Source organism: Chroicocephalus ridibundus, chromosome 1, assembly GCF_963924245.1.
Source record: "Chroicocephalus ridibundus chromosome 1, bChrRid1.1, whole genome shotgun sequence".
NCBI lineage: Eukaryota > Metazoa > Chordata > Aves > Charadriiformes > Laridae > Chroicocephalus > Chroicocephalus ridibundus.
In genome coordinates, this window is record NC_086284.1 from 181,231,820 (window position 1) to 181,238,882 (window position 7,063).

Genomic DNA, 7,063 nt, shown 5'->3' on the forward strand with positions numbered 1-7,063 from the left:
AGTACGCACTACCACGATACAAACATTCAATTTTTAGCAAAGTATTATAAATGAAAGATAAAACATAAATTAAAAGCAATCTGAACATTTTATGTTTGGGGTTTTTTTTAATTTTATTTTTGCTGATACAAGCACAAAAAGATTTTAAATCCTATGTAGAAGTCTCTTACTGATTAGCACAGACCATGCTTGGTATGCAAACACTTTCACTAAAAACAAAATAATTCCTTAAGAACAATTGTAAACATCCTACTGTGCCATAATTTCATTTGACACAATTCTTCCTACGCTGTTATAATGCTCAATAAAAGCATACTTAGCTGCCAACATACAGCATCCATCCTGAAAACTCTCATGCACTTAGCGAACTGTCAACATGCGAGTAGGTGCTTTTAAGTCAATGAGACTACCCACAAACTTTCAGTTGTTCCTATGTTTTTACAGGAACCTGGGTCAGGAGACCAATGCAACACACACAAACACAGAATGTATGTGCTAAAGCAGACTTGGAAATAAAAATAAAAAAAAATTAAAAAAAGGAAAAAAGGTCAACTCTATCCAGGAAACACAACTGAAACAGGTTGTTTTGAATTGCTCAATACAGTGTATCTGAGACATCAGGATACATTTCAAGCAAAAATACTAGCAGATCTCTGTGTAAAACATCTACATAGAATTTTTATTTATCTATATCTCAAAAGTCCAGATGGGGCAAGGTTAACTTAACTTGACAACAAGCACTGTAATTCATCTATACACTGTATTAATAATAACTAAAAAAAAAAAAAAAAAAGAATATTTTATCACTTAGAGAGCAATCATTTAAATCTGTGGCCAAAAAAAAAACAACACTGTTTTGACTTACTACGGTACCATACTTTTATATAAACTGGCACAGAGCTTTCTATCTAAACTAACATTTAGAAACACACACAATAAATATAGCAAGCATTCTGCCAAGAATTTAAGTTATATATTTATTTTTTTTAAGAACACATTTTTTAAGGTGCCTTTTAAAAATCTATATTCAAGCACATCAGAGTTTTAAGGGAAGACATAATTTAAAAAAGTTAAGAGTTTAAATACAAGTATCTACTTACTTTAGAACAAAATTCTGTACTTGGAAGCTTACGCGCACTCTCTATACTACCTCATAACAAAACAAGCAATTCAATGTTTCTCTTCAGCTTCCAGATCAAGTCAGAAAGCCAGGTACCAGAAACCTCTATTTTAATTCAACTATGGTGTATTTTTAAGTTCTATTCACTTCTTGAGTCAATAACACCAAGGAGGTACAAGGTATTTTTAATAAGCAAAGTTATGATACAAGACTGCTTTAAAGCTATAATGAGGTTACAACTTTGCAATTACTACACAACAGAAAGACCCTTGCACCAATACAAAAATAAGTAAATTTTTTTAAAAATACACAGCAGAGGGTAAAAATGCAATAGTGTTTCCAATTTCAGAGCTAATTCCTATCTAGACAGAAATACATTTAGTATAGTAAATAAAGCAGAAATACCTTCTGAGAGCTACCATTGCACTGCAGGCGCACACAACTTTCATACGAAGGGGATGAGGTACAGACCGAGACTTTCAGGTGCAAACAGGCAGTTTTTGCATCAAACTTGAGGACATGTTAACTGCCCTATTTTTTCCACTGAATACCAATTCTCTAAAATTAGATTCTTTTAAAGAAAATTAAATTTTTTTATATAAATTCCATGGATTTTTTTTATCTTCAGTTCCTAGCCAGGGGCTTTTGCTTTCATTTGTCAGTAGAACTGACACACAAATGGGTTACAATAACAATGACTACTTTGACAGCAATATTAAGTTTCTAAAAGAGACTTGTAGACAAGGTTTATCTACTACTACACTCTTAGCTTTATCAACAGCTTCCTGAAAGTGAAACGGAAATACACTTGCAAGTCAAGTCAGTCAGCTCATGATAGCAAGTATTCAAATCCCTTCCTAAAATCAGAAGCAGTCGACACCTTAAAGTTTAGCATGCCGGCTGAATTCTCAACATAAACAATAGTGGAAACTGGGGGGGGCGGGAAAAAAGCCATTGGATACGTACACAGTCTTCAAGATAATAAAACCGGATCTTGCAAATTGTGTTCTATCAGCATACCACCACGCTAAGAGAACTCAAAGTACATCAACACACGCATACACCAATTCTTCCGGGCCCAAGAAAAGATGCCTTTGCAATATAAACCTAAAGAATTATTTTGCCTTTGCAGGTCTTTACATGTCTTAACAGTCTGAAACATATCCAAGTTTCCAGAAACATAAAGGTTGCCACTAACTGATGTGACAGCAGGTTTGATCATCTTAAACTCCCTTCCCCCAGCTGAAGAGTTAAGGCTAGCAGCCAGTCACCAGCACCAGATGTTACTGCCGTGCAGGCACACAGGAATGTCTCCCTCACACACTCAAGTCGCACGCGCACATGTACATATACAAGAAGGAGGTGCAAAAAGTTCTTATCTTCCCCCTGGGGATGAAACGGCGCAAAGTTGGAAACAAGTTTTTCCCTGAGACTTAAAGCAGAAATGAAAACATGCTTGTGTTAGATGCGGATCAGCAGCTTCAGCTGCTGATCCGCATCTAACACAAGCATGTTTTCATTTTCTCATATTACAAAACCTCCAGAACAAAGCTACCTGTAGCTTCACAAAAAAAAAAATAAAAATACCACCCCAGAACAGAAAAGCCAAACCTAGGATGCCTGTAAGCAAATCCTTGCTTCTGTCAGGAGCAAGCACACACTAACTACAGTGCAAACACTGCCTCCTGCACCCTTCCCCAGTCCCCCAGTGTCCCCCTCTCATCCCTAACCTGTCACCTTGTCCCACCTCTCCCCCCCCACACACACAACCCGCACCTGGTGGCTCGCCCCCCGGGACAGGTTCAGGCCAAAGCCTCAAACCGCCGCCCCGGTGGGCAGGGGAAGGCCGGCTCCCTCCTCCGGGGGCTGCGCTCGGCAGAGCTGCTCGGTCCGTTCCAAGTTTGTTTTACAAACACGTCCCAGGGAACACCAGAACCTGTTTACACACCACCCTAACGGCCGCCAGGAGGAGAGTGGAAAAGGTGCAGGCGAAAAAAAAAAAAAATTAAATAAAATATATATTTTTCGAAAGAAAACCAGGCGGCAGCACCCCTGTCTTCACCCCGGGCCTTCCCGGGGGGCCGCCGGCGCAGGCCGCAAGGCCACTCCGTTGAGGCGCGCAGCCCGGCGCCGCCCGGCAGCCGGGCCGGCGGCAGCAGCAGCAGCCCCGGCCGTGGGTGGCAGGTTTCGCTGCACCGGCGCCGGGTCCGGGGGAAGGCGGAGGGCGGGGGCCGAGCAGCCGCGCACCGCCGCCGCAGCGCGGAGACGGGCACGGCGGGGGGAGGCTAGTGGCGGGGGACGGGCGGCGAAGGCGGCTGCCGCTAGGCCCGGGGCCGGCGGCGAGGCGGCGGCGGCGGGAAGTAGCCGTCCCGGGCGGGCCGAGCGGGCCGCGGGGCGAGCTGCCAACGGCGGCCGCGGAGGATGCGGGGCCCAGACACCGCTGGGCCGCGGCCTCGGCCGGCCCCGGAGCGGCGCCCGGCGGCCGCCGCAGCCCGCGGCCGCGGAGGAAGGCGGGGGGCGGCGGGCCGGGTCGGGCCTGCGGCTGCGCTCCCGGCTCGGGCGCCGCGCGTCCCCCCCGCTCCCCCTCGGAGACAAAAGCAAACGGAAACCCGGCGGGACGGCCCCGGGCCCGCAGAGCCCCGCCGGGGGCCGCGCCGCCGCCCGGCCCTCCCTCATCGGCCCGCGGCCGGGACGGCGGCGGGGCCCGGGGCGACAGCGGGGGCCGGGGAGGGGGCGGCCGGGGCCGGACTCACCGCATGAATTTTCTTGTCCCGCGGATCCAAGATGGCTGAGTATCCAGCACGGAGGATGCTGGGGGAGCAACCTTTACCCTCTGACCCGCCGGCCGCCGCCGCCGTGACCCCGCCGCCGCTCGGCCCGGCCGCCAGCGCCGAGGGGCGGGGGCAAGCGACGCCGCACGGCCCGGCCCGGCCCGCCGCCGACCGGAGCCACCCCGCGGGGAGCGGGCCTGAGGGGGACGGGGAGAAGGAGGAGGAAGAAGAAGGAGCAGTGAAGCTCGCTCGGCTGCGCTCCCTCCGCCTCCCGCGGGAGACGCGGCCCAGCGCTTGGGGCCGCGCACGTCGCCGGGGCCGCGGCGGTGCACGTAGGCCGCGGGGCTGCCGGGACCTGCCGCGCTCCACTGGCCTACGGCGGCCGGAGGCGCCGGCGCTGACAGAGGCACTGCTGGCCAGGCAAGCGGGGCGGCGGCGCCCAGCCCGGCCCGGCCCCCATTTTGTAAGGGGAGAGGGCGGTCTGGGCCGGCGCAGCCAGCCCGAGCCAGCCAGGGGGTGTGGGGGCGAGTAGGGTCCGAGACAGCGGCGGTCCCCGGTCCTCTTCTCACCCTGCGGAGGCAGGAGACCCCGGGGACTCTGGAGACCTACCCCGGGTGGATGTGCTTCCCTGGGGAGCGTCCAGAGGGGGAGTCCCATTCCCCGTGTCCCGGGCCTGTCTGCTCTCCCTGGGTTACGGGGTGCGGAAGGCACGGCCGGGCCTTGTTGTCGGCTGTGCGGAAGCCTGCGGAGGATCTCCGTCAGATACCACCGTCCCCATGAGATAAATTGTGTGAAAGTTCTTATTTTCTCTGTCAGTGAGGTAGCGTTGGGCAGGCGGGCCTTGCCATCCACTTTGTTATTAAAATGGAAAAGCATTACCAAGATGAGAGAACTGGACTTTTTTTTTTTTTTTTTTAAATTTATCGGCCCTGAAAACATGTATAACAATGGCTCCAGTGTAGCAAATACAGGTGCACAAAACACTCATAATGCAAATAATGCCCTTGAATTCAATGAGACTATCAACGGTACAAAAGCTAAGCCTGTACACAAATCTTCACAGGATCAAGGCCAACATTGTTTATGAACTGGCTTCTCTGCTTCAGCAAGAAAAACAATGGCGCTTCCGCCTTAATTTTGTTATGAAATCATCATAAAGCTTAAACATTCAATCAAAAAGGTATAATACTTTGCCAGAAATAGCAGGTTTCTGTCAATAATTTCACACGTGTACTTTCTTCTCAGGTTTGATTTTGGAGCACCAAACTAAATTTAAAAAATAGGTATTCCATAGGTTACACAACAATAATATTTTATAGAAACGTTAGTACCTACAGCAACACGTCTGTCAACATAAAGATGTTTTGAAGATGAAAGAGCACTGTCTTTCATCTGAAGTAGGAGACCAGTTTCTTAATGCCACCACCTTTTTGTGCAGCACAATTGCGTGCTGAGGATGGGTGCCATGTCATTGAAATGAATGTCTATACACTTTGTCCAGGAAAATACTGCATTTTATTCTCATATTTTAACCTTTCCTTTGTCATTCAAATATTCATTTGCTATAAACAAATCATTATAAAACACCATAAGTCACATCCTGTTTTAAGTAGAGTATCTGAACTTCTGGAGCGCTCTTCTGTTGTTCAATCCAAAAAATCAAAGATTTCTTTACACCACATGACAGGTGTAAAGGCAGTTCTTTTAGACTGAAAACACTCATAAATTTCATTAACCTTTAGCTTTTCTATAGCCTGATTGACCCTTTTACATGCATTTATAAACATTTTGCTTCATTATGTTTCATTTTATCCTTTAATGGTCTGAGTTCTTTTTCAAAAGGTAATTTTTGTTATATTTCCCCAAAGAGAAGTCATTTAAGACATACCGTGCCCAATGATATGATTCAAGTAAACTGAGCACCTGACATTGTCATTACACCTGTGTGGACTGATCTCTCTGTCCATTACAAAATTACAATTTACATGCAAATCAATTAACATTTATACAACAAGAAGCCTTTACAGTTCAATAGAGCTAGGGAACCTAAGTAAGTAGTTTTTCTTGTCTTAGGCTGGTTAGCTTAGTGCAACAACTTAACTAGCAATCACAATGTGTGTAAACTGTGATTTAAATTCTGTCCATTTAAAAAAGCCTAACCTGCCTTTCTGCCTAAAACTGTGTGTTTAGTTGAGGAACCTCGTCACTGAGGCTGTACTGGCTGTGTATTCAACTTCCTCGTTTGTTTTCTTAAAGAAAGTGAAAGCTGTTAGCATGTTAATGCTTAAAAATAACCTTCGAAGCCGATAAAAAGGATGCAGTGTCATATATGTGTTCGTACATTTGCTACTTTTAGACTTGGCTCAATACATTTTGCTACAATGTGAGGCCTGTTTCACATGGTTGCACGTGCTCAATTAAAGAGGTGCCCTGAGCTCCTTTAGTGCAATGGCTGCTAGTCGTGGTCAGACACTCGTCATCCGTTTTGAACCTTATATGGTACGGTTTGACCTCCTTGTGTAAGTCTTGGTCTACAAACAGATACGCATTTGTTATTTTTAACCTCATGTAATCAATGGTCTCTTTTTTTTCTTGACTTTTTTCACAGGCTAGGCTGATACACATTATTTTTTAATCAATATAAGAATGTCTTTAGGGGTCAACCTGCAAACTTTTGTCTGTAACAGCACAGGTGAAGGAACTGTAATACGTGGTGGCAGCAATTACAGAGAACCTGTCCCACAGGTGACTGCATGTCAACAATTCATGTGGTGCTGTGAAAGTCCATCAGCACAGTCTTCTACCTAATCTTCGTGAAAGCCTGGGACTTAACGTGCATGTTGTGAAGCAGTCATGAGGCTCATCTAGTAGCCATTTGGATTCCCAGCTGGCCATTGCTTCTGCTAATGCCCACAGAGGTCTAAAAGCCTACAGCAGCTGGCTGGAAAATTTGGGAAGAGGTCATCAAGAGAGACGGACGTGCTGAGAATCCCCGAATGCTTTATTGCCATGGCTCTGGGTGTTGACTGGAAATTCTCTGCAGTTTTTCTGAACCTTTGCTCCAGAGAGTTTGTGGATGCTCCTTGGCTCCATGCAAAGCATTACTGGTAGATGTTGGCAATGCAGTCACAGAAGTGGGAGGAAGGTGAATTGCTGACAGTATGTGCCGGTC

The 7,063-nt window shown here is 47.0% G+C and overlaps 1 protein-coding gene across 4 annotated transcripts in view; it reads right to left on the reverse strand.

Annotated features, from left to right (window-relative positions):
* The window catches only part of CNOT2 (CCR4-NOT transcription complex subunit 2), a 92,261-nt gene extending 87,940 nt beyond the window's left edge, over nucleotides 1-4,321 (reverse strand). For 2 of the 4 annotated variants that reach the window (XM_063322956.1, XM_063322955.1), the window contains exons 1-2: nucleotides 3,874-4,009; nucleotides 2,897-3,072 (exon numbers count right to left, since the gene is read on the reverse strand). The gene's annotated coding sequence lies outside the window, so the exon portion shown is untranslated. Of the gene's footprint in view, nucleotides 1-2,896; nucleotides 3,073-3,873 lie in introns of all 4 variants that reach the window. The other 2 variants (XM_063322953.1, XM_063322954.1) reach the window with 2 other exon arrangements.
* Between the last annotated feature and the right edge of the window lie 2,742 nt (nucleotides 4,322-7,063).